The sequence below is a fragment of the Lissotriton helveticus genome, chromosome 3_1 (genome assembly GCF_964261635.1).
Source record: "Lissotriton helveticus chromosome 3_1, aLisHel1.1, whole genome shotgun sequence".
NCBI classification, from domain to species: Eukaryota; Metazoa; Chordata; class Amphibia; order Caudata; family Salamandridae; genus Lissotriton; species Lissotriton helveticus.
The window spans coordinates 1,456,620,990-1,456,640,968 of record NC_136061.1 but is presented as its reverse complement, the minus strand read 5'-3'; positions in this window follow the sequence as shown (position 1 = coordinate 1,456,640,968).

The following is a 19,979-nucleotide window of genomic DNA, read 5'->3' as shown; positions in this document are numbered from 1 at the left end:
TCAGTAACATTCGGTATTTACTGATTCGGTAAATACCAAATCGGTATTGCCCATTGATTTCTATAGGCCTTAAAGCCCATAGTAATCAATGGGCAATACCGATTTGGTATTGACTGAATCGGTAAATACCGAATCCTGCAAGGGTGCAGGGTGTGTCACTTTGACATCCTCTAGCACCCCCAATACAGGCATGTGTGCCATGTGGCACACAGACATGCCCTAAGGGCATGTCTGTGTGTCACATGGCACAGGTGTGCATGCACAGATGTGCATGCACAATTGAATTCGGTATTTTACCACCCAATATGATTGGGTGGTAAAATACCGACTTTTAAGGGCCTGTGGCACTCTCAGGAGTGTCACCTATATGTGGAATTACCGAATCGGTAAAATTATCTATTCAGTATTTTACAGAATCGGAAAATTTACTGAATCAGTAAATTTACCGATTCTGTAAAATGCTGGCCCCTACATGCCGAAGCCTAAATACCGGTCGGTAATAGTTGAAAAAGGCCGTTACTGACCGGTATTTCCTTTCCTACATCTGGTCCAGTGTTATGTGACTAGGATCACAGTGTAAGTCTGTTTTCAAAAAAGAGGAAGGTGGCAGATTAATTTGTGTAGTTAATGCATTTAAAAGTATGGTAATATATGTACTTATAAAATTGGTTAAGGTAGTTTTTAATTATCTATTTGTGAAAAAGATATAATTAAGTCTTTATATTTTTTTGGAAGGACCAGCAACATAATATTACAATATACAATGGAAGAGAATCAAGAAAATGTTGCTTTGAATTTTGAAATCTCAACGGATGTATTAGAGGAACTGAAAGATGACATTTTTCCGGAGGAAAATGAGAATGTAAATGAAGATTTTATGGATGAGAGCTTGGACAGTTCTTTTGTTGAAGTGCTAGAAGCATTTGAATTGGAAAATCCAATTTTTTTTATGATCAAAATGAAATTCCAGATGATGTAATTTTGCAGGTTTTATTGTACTATGAAATGTTTGACGAATACATTTTTAATTTATAATAAAACATTTTTTGAGTCAGTCTTCTTGTAGTATTGATCATTCATGTTTTTAATTAATATGAAAATACATGTTTTAATGAAGTGTGTAAGAGATTAGGATCACAAACATTAATTCCACTATGACCCCCTACACCGCCTGAAAACTACTGTACTATTTTTAACCCTGAAATATTATTCTCAGCAAATACGTCTATAATTTTGACATATCAATGCTCTGCTATCAAGTCAGAAACAGCACTCACTACATGATTTCCTACTTTGTTCAGAGACTGTTGCTATGCCTTATTTTTACTTATAAACTGAACCAATGTTTTCATTATTTAGTGGTTATAATTTCTATGTTATATGTTAGTAGAGGTCTACATTCTTTTTTTTCTTTATTCATAACAAATTATAATTTTGAACAGAAAGAGAAATCAACATGCCGAACAAAAATGAAAAAAGGAAAAACAAAAACAAACATACTATTCTAAGAGAAAACAATTAGAAGAATTACGTAATCAACAAAAGACGGGGAAAAAAAATAATGCTCCTGGTAAGACAACCAAGGATTTTCTAAAAAAAATATGTCAAAGTAGAAAAAAACAAGGTCATGTGGGAAAGGAAAAACATTTAGCAGTATCTACAAGGACAAATCAGAGAAAAAAGAAAAATGTTTCCCAACTCTGCAGTGAACAAATTAATAGACGTACTAATCAGTTTGCAGAAATCCGGAAACATATGTTTTATAATAGAGTAGTTTCGAATTTGTTAAAAAATGAAAAAATTCCTAAAAGGAAATCTGCTTTTTATAAGAAAAAAAAGTATATGGAGAATGTTGTTGAATGCGCATTTCAGACAAAAAATGTTTTATTTGTTTTAGTAATTAATAGAATAAATACACTGAATAAGGGAATCAAAGTTTTAAAAGCTAAGTGTAAATGGAAAAGAGTAATTAATCGGAATAATTTCTGTGATGTTTTTTCTGGAAAATGGATGCATAGTTCAAGTTGTGAGCCATTTTTTAATGAAGAGAGTTATTTTCAAACTAATGATTTGTTGCATGCAGTTGACACCAGTGGTAGCGCATATGAGGTAAAGGATGGTTGTCCTATTGAAAAAGAGAAAATTGTGCCAAGAAATACAGAAGAGGTGATAGCTGATGAAGTTTTAGGAAGACGTCCTAAGGCTCCTGTGTACAGTTGGAATTGTAGTAGTATTTGCAGTGTACGACAGGATTCAATTGATTTATTTCGCAATTTCTTATGTAAGTATGCTAAGAAAAGTCTTAAACAAAAAGTTAAAATGTTGCAAGAATTAGACCCTTGCAGAGTGAGAGAAAAAACAGGTTTGCAAGGACATTCTCTGGCTTGTCTTTCTAAAAAAGTATGCCAGAGTGTTTTTCACCATTTCAGGATGTTAGCAGTGCATCATACCGAAGTAAGGAAATAAGTGAGAAGGTTGTATTATGCAAAAAGTCCAGCACTTAAGCTCAAACAGTTAAATAGTGCTCTTTTGCATTGATCTGAATTAGATGTAAAGAAGATATGTGAAGAAATTGAGGTTAGTTACTTTGGTCCAGAAGAAGACAGTGCAGAAACTGATACAGTAATAGATAGAAATGTGGTAGAAAATGTCCGGAATTTTAATACTGAAAGTTTGAAAAGGAAGTAACAAAATTTAAGGTTATTGCAGGTGAAAAACCAAATTTTCCTTGTGTGTGTTGTCGACGCACTCATTACAAAAATCAAACCAGGTTAGTTGAATTATATTTAAAAAGTTAAGAGGAAAATAATAGTGAGTGGAAACATTTTGCAACCTTTTTGTTGGTAGAAAATTGTTTTGATTTGGGTTCTGATCAACGTATTTGTAAATATTGTTATAATAAATTAAGTGATAATAGAATGCCTGCTAGAGCTGTACATAATAATCTTGAGTTGGTAAGTATTCCATCTGAACTGAAGGATTTAAATACCTATGAGACTATTCTGATTCAGTGTGTGCATCCATTTCAAGCTAATGTTCGTATGGAGCCTAAGACAGGGAAATTAAATCCTTCAGATTTACAAAGAGGATTAAAGGGAAGAGTTGTATATTTGCCTCTTGATTTAAAGAAAAACATTGAGACAATTGGTGTTGAAAATGTTCAAGAGGAACCTTTAGTTATTCTAGTTAATGGTGTGCCTACAAAGAGTAAGAAAATCTGGCAAGATTTAGTGGATGTTAGAAAAGTCAAAAAGGCAACGTTGTATTTGGTCAAAAACAATAAATACTATACAAATGTATACGTAGGAGAAGAAGAAATAAATGAAGAAGAGGAAAATGATTTGCCTGCTGGACAAATTGAAAAAGTAGATGTGTCCAGAAGTGAAGAAATTTATGAACATTACAGTGTTCATCCACTGCATTCCAAAGAAGCAATGGGGAATGCTATTGAAATATTTCAGATGAAAAAAGCAGAAGGAACTCCCATTAGTGTATGGGAAGAGAGCTTGGAAGCTCGTTGTTTTCCTCAGTTATTTCCAACAGGTCAAGGTACACAATACGATGACCGATCTATGCAAATTCCTGCATCTGAATACCGGACAAGATTATATGCAGAAGATGTGAGATTTCGTCAATGTATTCCATATTTGTTTCATCTTCTGTTTGAAAATGAATTATCTGGACTTTCTTATGCAGTAAACCATATACTAAAAAGTGGAGTACATCTGCAAAATGTTTCAGCAAGGGAGTTTATGGATAAAGTCCAACAGAAAGACACTGTTTTGGATTCTCACCTAATTAATCTAATGGCATGTCAACGGGGTACTAATGAGTATTGGTACCACCGTCGTGGAGATTTGAAATGTATGCTAAGAAACTTAGGAGCACCTACATGGTTTCTAAATCTAAGCTGTGCTGAGTATGCTTGGGAAGATTTACTTGAATTTCTTCGAGAGGCAAATGGAAACATCGAAAATATAGAGTACAAGACACCTGGAGAACTGTGCTCTTTGGATCCAGTTAATGTTTGCAGATACTTTAATCATAGATTTGAATCTATGATGCCTTTTATTACAAATAAAAAAAATCCTCCTCTTGGCGAAGTTCTGGATTTCTTTTGGAGAAAAGAGTATCAAGCGAGAGGTGCTCCTCATATTCATATGCTATTGTGGATCAAAGATACTCCCAAATTTGAAAAAGACTCAGATGACACTGTACTGTCTTTCATTGAAGAATATGCAACATGTGATATACCCAAAGGTACAATTGATAAGGACTTAAGAGGGAAAGTGTTACGATTTCAAAGTCATCGTTGTGGCAAATATTGTCGACGAAAATTCAAATCAAAGGATAAATTCTATACCAAATGTCGTTTTGGATTTCCACGACCAGTAATTCCAAAAGGAAGAGTGAACAATTTTATGTCGTCTTTGCGACATACTGTTACAAGAAAATCACCAAAAAATACATACAATTTAAGAAGAAACGAAGAGTCAAAATATATAAATGACTATAACCTAGTCATTTTGTCCATGTGGAATGCTAACATGGATATTCAATATGTTTCAGACAACTCTATTGCTGTGGCTCGATATGTAACGTCTTACATCACCAAATCTGAAAAGACGGAACTAAAGGATATGTGGGAAGACATTTCTCATGAAAAGAGCCTAAGTAAGAAATTGTATACCTACAGTTTGAAGATGTTATCTCATCGAGAAATTGGAGCATATGAATGTTGTGATCGATTATCATCAGCAAGTCTTTACGCAAAATCTCGTACAATCATTTGGGTGCGTTTAGGACTGGCAAGATCACAAAACCGAGTTTTGAAAACTGTTCAAGAAACTGAATATTTAGCAGAGAAAGAACCAAACAGTACAGACATTCTGAAGACAAACATGTTGGATACATACTATCCAAATAGAAGTAATCTGCTTGAAAACATTTGTCTGTATGAAATACTACAAAACTACACTTTTAAAAGGAATATTACAGAGGATATTGATAAAGGTATATATTCTGTGATTGGATGTGAAGGATGTCTGGTGAAACAAAGAAAAGGATATTTGATTAATCACCGAAAGCTGAGTGGTGAAACTCCTGACAAAAGAGAATTTTACTATTTAGCTCTTTTGCAACTCTTTAAACCATGGCGTAAAGAAGAGGAACTACCTGGTGACTTTGACAGTTATGAAGATTCATTCAACGCATCTCAAAATAGTATAGAATGTCCTGTTTTTAGTAATTATCTGCAAATGTTGAAGGATGAAATAGAGCAAGAAGCAACAATAGCAGCAGAGATTGCTAGAGAAAGTTCTCAAGGTAGTCAAAGTTCTGCATTGTTGAGTCAAGATCCACTTGGACAACCAATTATCCAAAATGAAGCAGCCACTGCCATGGATGAGGTGGAAAGAGCAATGGAACAAGTTCAAGTGGATGTAATAAACTTATAAGAACTGGAAAAGCAACTTAATCTTGAGCAAAAACAGATATATGATGAAGTGACAGAGCAGATTGAGCATGGTTTTCGTCATGAGAAAAAAGAATACTCATGTATGTCATTTGAACCTGTCCGACTATATGTGAGTAGAGAAGCTGGAACTGGAAAAAGTTTTCTAATTAAAGGAATTGCTACATATCTACAGCAAAGAACGGACTCATCACTCTCTTGTGTTGTTACTGCTCCAACTGGGTTGGCAGCACACAATATTAAAGGGATTACTTTACATCGTTTATTGATGCTGCCTGTTGAACATGAAAATAAATTACAATACCACAAGCTATCTGGAGAAGCATGTTGTGAAGTTTCTAGCGTCCTTAAAAAAATGAAACTTCTTATTATTGATGAGGTAAGCATGGTATCAAATCTAATGCTTGCCTTTGTGCATTTAAGAATGCAACAGATTCTTAAAACAGAGTATGATGTGTTAATTGGAGGCAAACACGTCATAGTTTTTGGAGATCTACTGCAGCTAACTCCTGTAAAAGGACAACCTGTATTTAAAACTGAGACACATGAAGCCACCAGAAAGTGCATGGGAAGTATTGGAAATGTCAATATATGGTCACATTTCAAATATACTGAACTTATCCTATGTACCGTAGCTCCCCTTCCGTCACTTACTGGTCAACTCAGCGCTTGGACGCCTACGGGCAGCAATCGCGCTCAATAAATACCGTTACAATTACAATTACAATATTCAAAATATGCGACAGGCAAAGGATACTAAATATGGAAATATTCTCCAAGATATAAGAATTGGAAAACTAAGTGAACATGCCAAAGAAACTTTACAAACATGATTACTTTCCAATTTGTTTCCAAATGAAAATAATGTGGCAGAAAAAATATATAGTAAAGAGGCAGAAGATAAATCAGTTATATACCTGATGCCAACTCAACACGAATGTTCTATGTTCAATGAAAAAATGTTGAAGTTAGAAAATGAAGAAATTAAGAAACTGAAGCTAAAGATAGAATAGAGCATGAAGGAAGTACTATTATTTTGTCAGAAAGGTTGAAGTTAAAATTGGATTCTTTAGAGAAATCAATATCTAAAACTGCTGGTTTAGAAAGAATCTGTATGTATGTTTAAAATGTCGTATTATTTTACGAAGAAACTTACATGTGGAAAGAGGTTTGGTGAATGGAGCAATGGGTAATGTTGTTGGTTTTGTGAATTACCCAAATAGAGATGAGATTGAATTTTTAAAAATCTAATTTGATGGAATTGAAGAGGTACAACAAGTCAGTCGTTGTTCAAATCGAGTTTTGCTTGTAAAAGATTTATATGTCCGACGAAAACAGTTTCCTGTTTGTTTGGCATATGCGGTGACTATTCATAAATCTCAAGGTTTAAGTGTAGATAGTGCTTTGATAAATATTGGAAGTACTGTGTTCAAAGAGGGTATGGCCTAGGTTGCTTTATCTCGTGTTAGAACTTTATCTGGATTGTATCTGATTGATTTTGATGAGACAAAGATTAGTGCAGATCTAAATTGTGTGAAAGAGTATAACAGGTTAAGAAGAGAATATGCTCCTAGTTTACCTCAATATCCTTTAATTGAAAAGTGTGTGGTAGGTCGAAAAAGGAGATATGATGAAAAATGTACTGAAGTAGTTGAGAAACGAAAAAAAATAAATGAACCTGTGATTGGTAGCAAAAAGCAAAAAGTTAGTACTGAAGAGATTGTTGGATTTAAATTTGGTGTCAACTGCTATGCAAATGTGGTGGTTAATGTTTTTTTTTTCTTAAAAGTTACAGCAACAGATTGTTGAAAATCGGGACCAAACATTTTGTTGTTCACTAAATTCTGTGTTTCAGAAATGTAACAGTGATAATAGTCAAATAGGAAATGTTTCTGAACTTCGAAATGTTTTAGACATATGTACTGGACTAAATCAATTTTCTCAGAATATTCAGCAAGATTGTCAAGAATTTATTATGTATATGCTTACAGTTTTACAAGATGAAGGTGTAGATATTGATAGTCTTTTTGGCGACAATTGCGACAATTGTTCATTTTCAAGTTTTACTGATATACACACTGAAAGATTTATATATTTAACATTACCAGACTGTAAAGCAGTTTCTTTTAATAATCTAGTTAGAGATGTGCATCAAAACATGGTCTGTTCTCAATGTAACTCAGAAATGTTATCAACATTATTTATCAGAAGATATGGACAGTATGCAATTTTAATGTTCCAACGGTGCAGACCTGATGGAACAAAATTGACAACTTCAATTAAAAATGTTGTGGCTTCTCAACTATCAATTTCTGGAAGAACTTTTATAACTGTAGCAATTATCTTCCATGATGGTCCTTCAACAACATCAGGACATTACACAGCTTATTTGAAATCTCCAACAGGCTGGACTCACTGTAATGATAGTCAAATGACTTTTAAAAAACGTTTGCCTTTTGACTTACCAAATTCTTGTCTGGTGTTTTTGCAACCCAAATTTCAGTAAAATGACTTGGCATAGGAAGATTACTACTGTTAAGAAAAGATACACTGTTGGTCAGAAATATCATGCGAGTGAGGGTGATGGAATTTAAAAACTGAAACTTGTATTTGACATAGTGAGAGTATCAGGTACAGGTTTAAGTAATGTTTAATGGAACAGAACACGTTGGAACGTTTTATTCTAAAGGTCGGGAAAAGAATGGTTAAGAGTACAATTAAGTAATTTGCAAAATAAGGACTTTACTAATACTATTTGGCCGTGAGGAATAGTATCTGAGAACAAAATGACTACTTCAGATAAATGTTGGTAAAACATGCTTATACAGACGTTTATTGAGAGGTATTTAAAAATAAGTCATATTATTTTATTACTTTGTGATTGTTGAAGATGTAGCAAACCTCCACAAGAAATTGCGATTTAGAGAAAAACATTTAAGACATGGTTCCCCGCTGTTCTATAATGAGTAGTATTTAACTCACTATTTATAGTGAAAATCAATATATTCTGAGAACAGCAAAAATAAATCATATAACATATTGTACAAGTTATTTTGTATTTTGTATTCACAAATATTCACAAATATTTATTATAACGGTTTTGTTTATTCTCTTCCACAGATATTACATTTATAAGGTAAGTACGACTAATACAAAATACTTTTTCATTCGTTTTTTATTTCTGTTTCTCCCTATACTTCCCTCACTCCCTCTCTGTTACCCTAACTCCCTTCATCTCCTCACTTTGTCAGTCCCCTTCTCTCACGGTCACTCCCTTTAACTCATCTACATCTACATTTCGTCATTTACCTTTCTTTGCTCCTTCCCTGAGTCCCCTTCTGTCACTGTTTCATTCACTCCCTCTGTCTCTTTCCTTTCTCACTCCCCTTGTCTCATGCTTACTTGCCTTTATCCACCCTCTATCACCCTTGTTTCCTGAATCTCAATCCCCTTCTCTTACCCAACCTCACCCCTGTTCCCTTACTCTGCTTCCTTCACTTCTCCTCCTTCTCTATACTTCAATCCATACTTCAGTTCCCTTAGCCTACTCTATTTCTGTTTGTCCATCCCTTACACTCCTTCCCTGTCTCTACCCCATTCACTTTCTCTTACTCACTCTTCTTAACTCTATTTCTCTTAGTGCCTTAACACTCTTCTTAACTCACTCTCCTACCCTTAGTCCTTTTGTTTTACACATTGTTTCTCTCATATTCCATTTTCTCATCACACTCTCCTTTCCTCCCTCATCATAATTTCCTTTCCACAGTCATTCCCTCAGTCCCTTCCTCTCTTTCACTCAGTCATCTTAGTCATTGATTTATACACTACACATTCTGTCCCTCTCTTGGTCTCCCTTTCTCTTCCTTTGTTTCACTTTCTGTTTCCTGCAGTCCTACTTTTTTCTTTTATGAAATGTATATTATAACTTAATTTTTTCTTTTCTTCCACAGATAGTATATTTCTAAAAGAAATTTACTATTTGTTTGTTACTATTTCTAAGGTAAGTATGAGAAACAGAAATACTTTTTAATCACTCTCTTACTTCTCTTTGTGTCTTGGTCATTGTTAAATCTATCTCCTATTCGTCTTCCTTAACTGTTTTTACTTTCCTTTAGTTTCCTTTATTTATTCCCATTATTTCCCTTCTTTCTTCTTTATAGTCTTTCTTTCATTATTAATACTGTTTTTTGAGCCTCACTCACCTTGTCTAACTACCTTTTTCTCTCTCTGTCCTTTACTTGTCTTTCCTATCTTCTACTATCACTACGTTTGTCTTGCTTTTTTTTCCATTACTCTTTTCCCCTCACTCTTATATCCCTTCCCTCACTATCACTGCCCTTTACTGAATCTCACTCATCTAATACCACTACATGTTCTCTTCTCTGTGCATCACTCCCATTCCTTTTCTTCTTCTCTAATTTCTTCAGTACCCCTCTTTTTCTTTTCCTCACTTCATCTGTCAATCTTGCTCTCTAATTTATTTTTCTCATTCCATTGTGCTACCTCCTTTTCATTAACTCTCTCACTCATATTTTGAATATTTTTTTCTCCTTCTTTTATTGTGTGTAATCAGTCTAACTTCTCTTCCTGTTTGTATCTCACCCCTTTTCTCTTTTCCTCTCTCTTTCCATTAATCTCCCTCACACTCTTTCACTCATTTAATTACTCAGGGGCAAATTTAAAAAACCCATTGCGCCTCTTTTATACCGCCTGCGTATCAGTTTTCTTACACAGTGGCAGTGCAAAAGAAGTGCCATAGTGCAGAAGAGATGCATCACGTTGTAAAACCCTGTACCACATGAAACCAGTCTCAGGTTTCATGTGGGCATTTCCACGCAGGGGTAGGTGTTCCGTCAAAAGAACTCCTTTGAAAAGTGATTCAGTGACATCTACAAGATTTCACTGAGTCACTTTACCAACACTAATGTATCAAAACATTGCATCTGTTGAAGCAGGTGTAAAGGTTGACATAGCACGTTACAGATAGAGGAAGTTGGAAAAGTGCTGGAGTTGCGTCCTGCATGCAACTGAATTTCAATACTGTGCAAACTTTCAGCCCTAGATGTGATGTACATCATGAGTGGTGCAAGGATTAATTTGTGTATTGCATCTTTCCTGGTGCATCTTTACTATTTTGCAGAGATGTATAGGTTAACATAGATCTGTCCCTCTGTCGCATTCCCTTTCTATGCTTTCCTAAGTCCCTTCATTCTCTTATTCAATTTTTTAATCACTAATTTACCAATTCTCACTTTAACTTACCTCCCTTTTATCATCCTCAAATCCCCTTCCTTCATCATCTTTCCATTTCCTTTACCTTCACTCCCCTAACCCTACTCTATGTATCTCTCTTTGTCCTTTACTGTCCATCCATATATTCATCCTCACTCCCCTTCTGTGAGTCTTGCACCTTTACTTTCTTTTACATACTGCTCTTCGCATAATTTTTAATTTCCTTTAACTCACTACCCTACCTTTAAACATTTTGGGGCAAATTTACAAGCCTTTTATGCATCTTTTGTAACTCTGTTGCGTCACTTTTGTGACACAGCGGCGGTGCAAAAGATGCACCATGGTGCATGTTATTTACAACGTGACACATCTGGGAGATGCATCACATTGTAAACCCTGTGCCTTAAGGAAGCGTTATGGTGCAGGGGGTGGTGTTCCTGCGCAGGAACGCCTGCTAAAAGTGGCTAAGTGAAATCTACAAGATTTGACTCAATCATTTTTAGACCACATCAAAACCTTGCGCCTGCTTGAAGCAGGCATAAGGCTTGAAGCAGCATTGAAACAGCATTAGTTGAATGACCCCCCAAGGAGCATTGCTGAAGCTGTATCGCGCATATGATGCAACTCCAGCAATGTGACACCTTTACGACACAGATGCGTCACGCATATGTACCGTTTTTGCCCCATGGTGCGCCACATTGTAAATATGGCACATCAGTGGTGGCACACAGGTGGTTTTGCTTGTCATAGGTTATGTGGCGCATCCCTGCTAATTTGCAGAGATATACCATGTAACGTACATCTGTCCTGTAGTTTCAGTCACTCTTTTACTTCACTATGTTTAGTCACTATACTTCCTTTACCTCACTCATTTGCTCAGTCCCTTACTCCGTTTTTGTCATTCATTTCATTTAGTCATTTATACACTACACATTCATACAAAAGAAAGATGACACAGTGTATAACAGATAGAGCTCTTTTTGGAAAAATAAGTTAGTTCTGAAAATAACTTTTTTTTGTTTTGTTGTTTTATATATATATATTTTTTTGAAAGTTTTATATATTTTTTTATTTTTCTAACAGGAACAGAAATCTTCAACTGAAACACTGTTCAACAGGAACAAAATAAATTGAAAGTTTTAAAAAATGTATCTTCTCTGGGAGCATTGATGTTCATTAATTCTGCGCTCAACCAGAGTAAGGCTCTGCTCCCCGTACACACAATTTCACCACATTTGTTGCATCTCATGTGGACTTTGGATAAGAATGGTCTTATGTCCATCTGTGCAGTTGATGGAGATGCAGGTTGTCCTCGCGATGATGTGCTGGCCACAGCTGGTGGTATTTGGGTGGCCAGAGCTCTTGTTGATGCCTGTGCAAATTGCACAGGGTGCACTTGTCTGACATGCCTTATCATAGTGTGAATTGAAAATGAGTACTTTTTCAATGGATTTCCTCTGGATAAAACAGTGCCACATATAGTACAAGTGACTTTTGGGGCATTCACTTTTTTAAGTCCTTCAGTAAACGTAAAAATGTTCCATATAAAAGATTCCTTGCATTTTCTTTGTGGATGCTGATAATCTTCCCCAGATTCAGAAGAAGAATCCTGTCTTGCAGCCATTTCAAATAATTTTCTGAAAACTTCAAAAAGGCTCCTTCTCCCATGAGAGTAAGACAGATAGTGAGGGAAGTGGGTGGGGTTCCTGAAGATTCTAGAACTGAAACTACTATAAACCAATAAAAAGTGTTGTTTTTGAGTCACATGACTTGACGTGCGCGACCGGGTGCACCCACGTGGTGCGCGCACGTCGCTTTAAAATGGCGTTTTGCCCGATTTTCATAAAAGTTTCAAAACGTAAAAAAGGAGGCAAGGTAGAGACACCCTGACCTCCTAGACTTTCTCAAGGGGTCTCAGCAGAATCTCGACGGGTCAAAAAAACCTTTTTTTTTTTTTGAAAAATAGCGGAGTGCGCGCACCCGGTCAAGCACCCCGTCTCAAAATGGCGTTCAACTCGATTTACATAAAAGTTTCAAAACGTGAGAAGGAGGCTTGGTAAACACTCCCTGACCCCCTAGGTATTCTCAGGGGGTCCAATAAGGACCCCCAAGGCCCAACAAAACCTTTTTTTTTACTAAAAAGTTGCGGGGTGCGCCCACCCTGTCGCGCACGTCGGGTTAAAATGGCGTTTTACCCGATTCACATAAAAGTTTCAAAACGTGAAAAGGAGGAAACATAGACAGTCCCTGACCCCTAAAGTTTCTCAGGGAGTCCCTAAACAACTCCGACGGGCAAAAAAAACTTAAAAAAATAAAATAAAATTGCGGTCGCGCACCTCACAATTGAAGTAAAAAAAAAAAGTCAGGTCATGTGACTCAAAAACAACATTTTTCATTGGTTAATATTAGTTACAGATCTAGAATCTTCAAAACCCCACCCATTTCCCTCACTATTTGCTTTATTCTCTTGGAAGAAGCACCCTTTTTGGAGCTTGAGACAGAAAAAAGAACAGGATGGCAGAAAGACAAGAAACATCATCTTCTTCTTCTGACTCCCACATGGAATATCGTCAGCCAGCTAAGAAAGGGAAATCTTCTTTTATTTGGAAGTTTTTTACTTTTCCTGAGCATCAAAAAAAGGTAAATGCTCCTAAAGTAACGTGTACCCTTTGTGGTACTGTTCTTTCAAGGGGAAACCCTCTTAAAAAATACTCTTTTTCTATACATACGATGTTAAGACATGTGAAAAATTTGCACCCTGTGCAATATGCCCAAGCAGCCACAAGAGCTGTGGCCCAGCAGATTCCACCAGCTGTGGCCAGCACATCTACAGCTCCACCTCCATTGCCAGCAACAGCAGAAATGGACGTTAGGCCATATTTGGGACATGTGCTAATGCGGTGCATCAAAACTTATATTACACTGAGAGAGAGTCTGCCATTTTTTCACAAGGATGATGTCATCAGTGATGTCATTTGAGATGTCATCAGTGATGTCATGAGTGATGTCACTGACTATGTCATGAGTGATGTAATATGTGACGTCATTAGCAGTGCTTTGCGGGCGCGCCAGTTATAGTGAGTACAGCTAACTATAACGTGGGAATTTCAATGGTTTTGTATGAGTAAATTGTCCAGCTAACTATAACTGATATAAAACCTATGGTTTTTTCAATGAATTTGCTAGGTTTTTTTAATGCTAATTCCTAACTATAACGTGTGTAAAACCTATGGTTTTTTTCAGTGAATATATATATATATATAGAGATATATATATATATATATATATTTACTGAAAAAATCATAGGTTTCAGGCCTTATATAGTTAGGAATTAGCATTTAAAAAACCTTTGAAATTCACTCAAAAAACTATAAGTTTTTGTGGTGTTATAGTTAGCTGGACATTTTACTCATACAAAACCATTGAAATTGCTTCTATATAGTTAGGTGTACTAACTATTTTTCGCGCACCCGCAATCCACTGCTGATGGTGTCACAAATTAGATCATTCATGACATGGTCAGTGACATCACTGATGACATCTCAAATGACATCACTGATGACATCACTGATGACATCATCCAGTGGATGTGGTTTGCTTCGTTATTTAAATATGCATTATATATATAGCAATTTGCATTGAAGAATATGTGGATATATATAAATAAATATTTGGATGGAGGATTTAATAGCAGTGTAATTGACTGTTTACTTGACCAATTTATAATGTCTCACTAAATATAGAGGATAGTGACTAAACTGTGTGAATATCTGTGTCACTTTGTCAGTTGTTGTGTAAACTGATTCTACAGTTGGTTACTAGCTATTTGAAAGTCTATATTAGTTATTGATTAGTTAACTGAGTATTTGTATGGGAGTGTGAAAGTGTGTGTGGTTCGGTGGGGGGTGTGTGACTGTCCAAAGATGTGTGAATAGTTGATTCAGTAGATATATGAAGTTAAAACTACATGTTCTAACAGTTGTTTGGGTGAGTGAATATCTTTATGGGTGTGGTGATGAGCAAATATATTTCTCAATGGTACAGGTCCAACAAACTAGAAAAATAAAAGGCAGTGTATGTGTCAGTTGTTGTATATAAATAAGTATACATAAGGCACAATGATTGTGTGAGTGACTGTATGGATAACTGTATACTTGTAATAATGATTTTATAATTCACTAAGTATGACTTACTATCTAAATGAATAGAAGAAGTGGTGTTTGTATAAGTGTTTTGCTAAGTATGATCCATTGTTTGCATAAGTGAGTAGGATGACTTCATATGTGAATAGGATGCGTGCTGTTTAATGTCGATATAGATGTATAAGTACAGGGGGGCGGGCCGCAGGGAGGCAGCGGCGGGAAATTCCAAGAAGCAGCGGGCAGCGGGAAATTCCCAGGAGCAGCGGGGAAATTCCCAGGAGCAGCGGGATATTCCCAGGAACAGCGGGAAATTCCCAGGAGCAGCGGGCAGCGAGCGAAGGAATCTGCAGGCAGGAGGCGGCAAAGGCAGGCAGGAACGGCAGCAGTGAGTGGGGCGACCAACATTCTATTGGGAATAACTTTGGCGCCGGTTGAGGAATCTGCCTGAAAGTTTCCTCAAATTTGCCTCGCGGCTCTCCGCTCCTTCCCTGAAAGTTTGGGGGGGGATTCGTCAATCGGGGGCCGAGATAAAAGGGGGTCCCAAAACGTGTTTTCCCCATGTTAATTTCCATAGGGCGGTTGGACTCACTTTTAGCTCGAACGGCTGAATGGATTTTCACCAAACTTGGCAAAATTGTAGGGGCTGGTAGCCCGATGTGCCTTTTCTATGTCTCAAGATATGTGCTCCAGTGGATTTTGAGTAATTTGGGTTTAAAATATATATATCTATAGCCGCGCCCCGGTACGCGCACCGCGAGTAACGCGAGTTCGCGCGCGGAAAGCTGATTGGCTCTCGGGTGTCTGTAAACATTCCAAACAGTCCGGAGCGGCCGCCATCTTGTGTCTCGGTAGGATCGAGACACAAGAGGTGGCAAAAAACAAAGGGGGAAATGACCAAAAGGGGGCAGGGTAGACCCCCCCTGACCCTCTAGGTTTGATGTGGGGGCCATAAAAGGCTCTGCGGGGCAAATAAAAAAAAATATTTTTTTTTCGATTTTCGCGGGGTGAGCGCCCGGTATGCGCACCGGGCAGCGTACCGGGGAGCGTACTTTGGGGAAAAATAATGGGAAAAATTAGTGTAAAATAATCATTTTGAGTGATCAGAGGTAGGGTAGCTCTGAAAAGAGCTTTTGGGTTCTGTGGCTGATTTAGGTACCTACAAGTACATCCCACACACATCCACACGCACACACCCCACACACACACCACACACACACCCACACACACAGTCCTCACACACACACACCCACACATCTCACACATACACTCACACCCCACACACATAACCCTACACTCCTACACCCACACACTCCCCACACACACCTCACACACCCACACCTCCACCCACACCCAAACACCCCACACACCCACAGCGACACCTTACACATCCACACCCACACCCACACCCACACACCCCACACACCCTCACTCACACACACACCTCACCCCCCCACACACACACACACACACCTGACACACACACCCCACACATCCCACACACAGACCTCCCCCCCCACACACACACACCTCACAGACACATCCACACATCCCACACACACACACACATCCCACACACATACCCCCCACACCCACACACACCCACACACACACTCCTCACACACACCCACCCACACATCTCACACACACACACACACACCCCACACACATAACCCTACACCCCACACCCACACACTCCCCTCACGGGGAGCGTACCGGGGAGCGTACCAAGGGGAAAAGCCAGTGAAACAGTAAAATAATAATTTGAAGTGCTTAGAGGTAGGGTAGCTTTGCATAGAGTTGTTGTGTTGTGTGGGTGATTAAAGTACCAGCATGTAGGTACCAATACAGAGTCTTAAATTCAATGTACACCTTTTTTTCTGTAGATATCTTCCATGTTGTTACAGAAGTTATTGTGGAATATGGAATCCATACCATAGTCTGTCAGGAAAGCAGAAACAGATCCTTTAAGCACTCCCTGAGAAGACCTAGGGGATCATGGGTAGTCTATCCTGCTCCCTTATGATGTTTTAAAATTGCACAGTATACTGTAAGTTTCACTTTATATTATAATATAAATATAATCATTTTGGTAACTTCATGAATTACATATAAAAATGAATAATGTCTGAAACAATTTTTAATTATGTAATAAAAATGTATTGGTTAGAATTTTCATAGTTTAATAAAACTTCCAGCATTAGTTCATCTGGAATCTCCTCAAAAATGCATGATTCAATATCTTGTAAACAGTCAATAAATCGTTTGTCCAAAGATTCATCCATAAAATCCTCGTCAACAAAATCTTCATTAAGAATCCCCTCATTTGTAATCTCGAAAGAAACATTGATGTTTTCTTGTTCCCCTTCCATTTTCTTGCTGTAAATTGCATAAAAAAAACTATATCAGTAGAGTTAGGGCACTGTTGGGTTTAAGTTCAGACAGGTACTTCTGAGTTTTTAACAGTGAAGTTATCTTTGGGCAGTGTATGGTATCAGGCAGGAAGTAGAAATATAAAAAAGTGTATGTGAAGAAGCCTAAGTAAATTCATAATTATACCAGAGAAGCCTAACTCAATCTATAACTATAACAGAGAAGCCTATCTCAATCTATAACTATAACAGAGGGACAGTAAATAACTATCAGAAAACGTTTTTACAAATTACCTTAGAGTGCCCCTTACAAATTAACAACTTACCCTATTGAAAGGTGATGAAGATAAATGGAGAAAATTGTTTCAAGATGTACCTCAGGTAGGTGTAGTCAAAATGGCCGTGTTTCCCTCTCATTTTTCATATATATTCATGTTCATAACCAATCAAATGTCAGGAAAAAAAGTAGAAAATGAAAGTAACATTTTAATTGGTTGTAAATCCTAACTGTTCATATGTGTTTTTGTCATGTAATTTACCTCAGAATATTTAGACAGAGCTACAGGGCAAATGGCCTAATGGAATTCCACCAAATTTGGGAAAATTGTAGGGACTTGTATGTAGTAGGGCCTATTCTATATTTGGTGAAAGTCTCTCCAGTGGTTTTTATGTAAATTACCTTTAAAAAAAATTTGGGAGGGCTTCCCGGTGCGCGCCCCGGTACGCGTACCGGCAGCGCAACGGGAGTCCTCCATCTTGTGTTTCGGTAGATTTGAGACACAAGATGGAGGACAAACAACATTGGGAATGGGTATAAGGGGGCACGGTAGGCACCCCCTGACCCCCTAGGTTTTCTGAGGGGGGCTTAGGAGGCCCATATAGGCCCAAAAAAATATATATATATATTTTTCGCGGGGGGAGCGCCCGGTACGCGCACCGGGGAGCGTACCGGGGAGCGTACTTTGGTGAAAATTAGTGAAAAAAGTTAGAGTAAAATAATCATTGTGAGTGATCAGATGTAGGGTAGCCCTGAAAAGAGATTTTGGGTTCTGGGGCTGATTTAGGTACCTACAAGTAGGTTCCAATGCACAATCTTAAATTCAGGAGGAATATTCTATTCCCCTCATCTGAGAAGTGCACACCATCTCCTCTGTAGATATCTTGCATGTTGTAACGCAAGTTGTTGTTGTATATTGAACCCATTCCATAGTCTCTCATGTAAGCAGAAACAGATTTATTCACATGTTTCCTTGCTTTCTCAATCTGTGGACAAAATTGGTTGGACCACTTCCATTTCTGTCTTTGACATATATTGGAATATACCAAGGCAGTTTGTGGAAAAAGTGTCATCAATTGCCCAAAGGTGTCCTTTAAAACCATTTCCAGACCTACCCCAGTCAAAGTGCCTAGGTCATTTCCACCACAGTGCAAAATTATAAGGTCAGGGTGTGGCAGATGGTGAAAGGTTTTCACCAATGGTATCAATTGATGACATCTCAATCCTCTTTGGCCAATCCATTTTATGTGCACATTTGGTAAATCAACGTTGTGAAATTTTCTGATAGCTGCATACCTTTGAGCCCAGTGAATGTAGCTATGTCCAATAATCCAGACAGAGTACATGGTGAGAGGAGGTTCTGGTGCAGTCAGATGAAGTGTAGGAATGAAATGGCAGTTGGAACAGTAGGAGTTTGCAAAAAAAACTGTGGCGTTTCAGTGCTCTTGAATCACAAGCAATGATTGGTGGATTCAGATAGTTGAAAAGTGAAAGTTAAGGTGCATGGTTGTGTTCTGTGAAAGAAGTCATTTGAATGGTCAAGAAAAAGTCATTAAAAGAAAGATTGCACCTGATAAGCTGGTTTATTAATAGGTCAAACATCCTTGCTGAGTTCATTTGCAACATTGTAGAATAAACTTTTAACCCTGAGAGCTCAGTGAGGAGGGAGTTGCTATGGTAACATGTAGAAAGGGCTGAGGGGGGGAAGGGTGTTGATTTGAAAATAGAGAGGGAAGAGTTTTGATTGGTTACCATGAGGAAAATGTGTGTAGAATTAGAGGTTTTCTGTGCCATTCATGGTTGCAGTGCCTGGAGTACATACCTTTTGCTCTGCTAAAGAAATATTGGTGTGTGTATCTGACACTGTTCTCAATCTCCCAAAGCATTTGTAAAGGTGAGTTATGATTCATTCAATATAGATAGAGAGTTCAGATTAAAAAGCACATTGAGCTTCTTTGCTGTTGGTTTGTGTGATGCTTTTTGAAAATGCATGGTATCAATATTTGCAATAGAGAGGACTGTGTGACGAATTGAAGGATGCGTTGGCTCATGTTGTTGATCCACCTAATACATGCCCTGAATTAATCGACTTAGTGGTAAAATTAGACCACAGGTTAGGAGAAAGACGTAAGGACAGAGTAAGATATGACTACCCTAAAATGAATTACATAGAAAAGAAGTCAGAAGGTGAAGCTAAGACCGATGATTCTGAACCTATGCAAATAGGTAGTATCCGAGGGCCTTTGAGTGAGGCAGAGAAGCAGCGTCGTAGAGAAAACAGGTTGTGCCTTTATTGTGGTAAGGCAGGACATTTCTTAAGAGACTGTCCAGTGGAACCCAAGCAGACTCGCAAGTCGGAAAACTAGTTGACCCGAGGGTATCTGAGACCTTCCCGCCGGGTCCTAAGAGTCATATGGTCTCATCAGTAATGACTAACGAAGGGCACTTCTATATTAAAGCAACTTTGTCCTGGTTCTCCGAGTCTG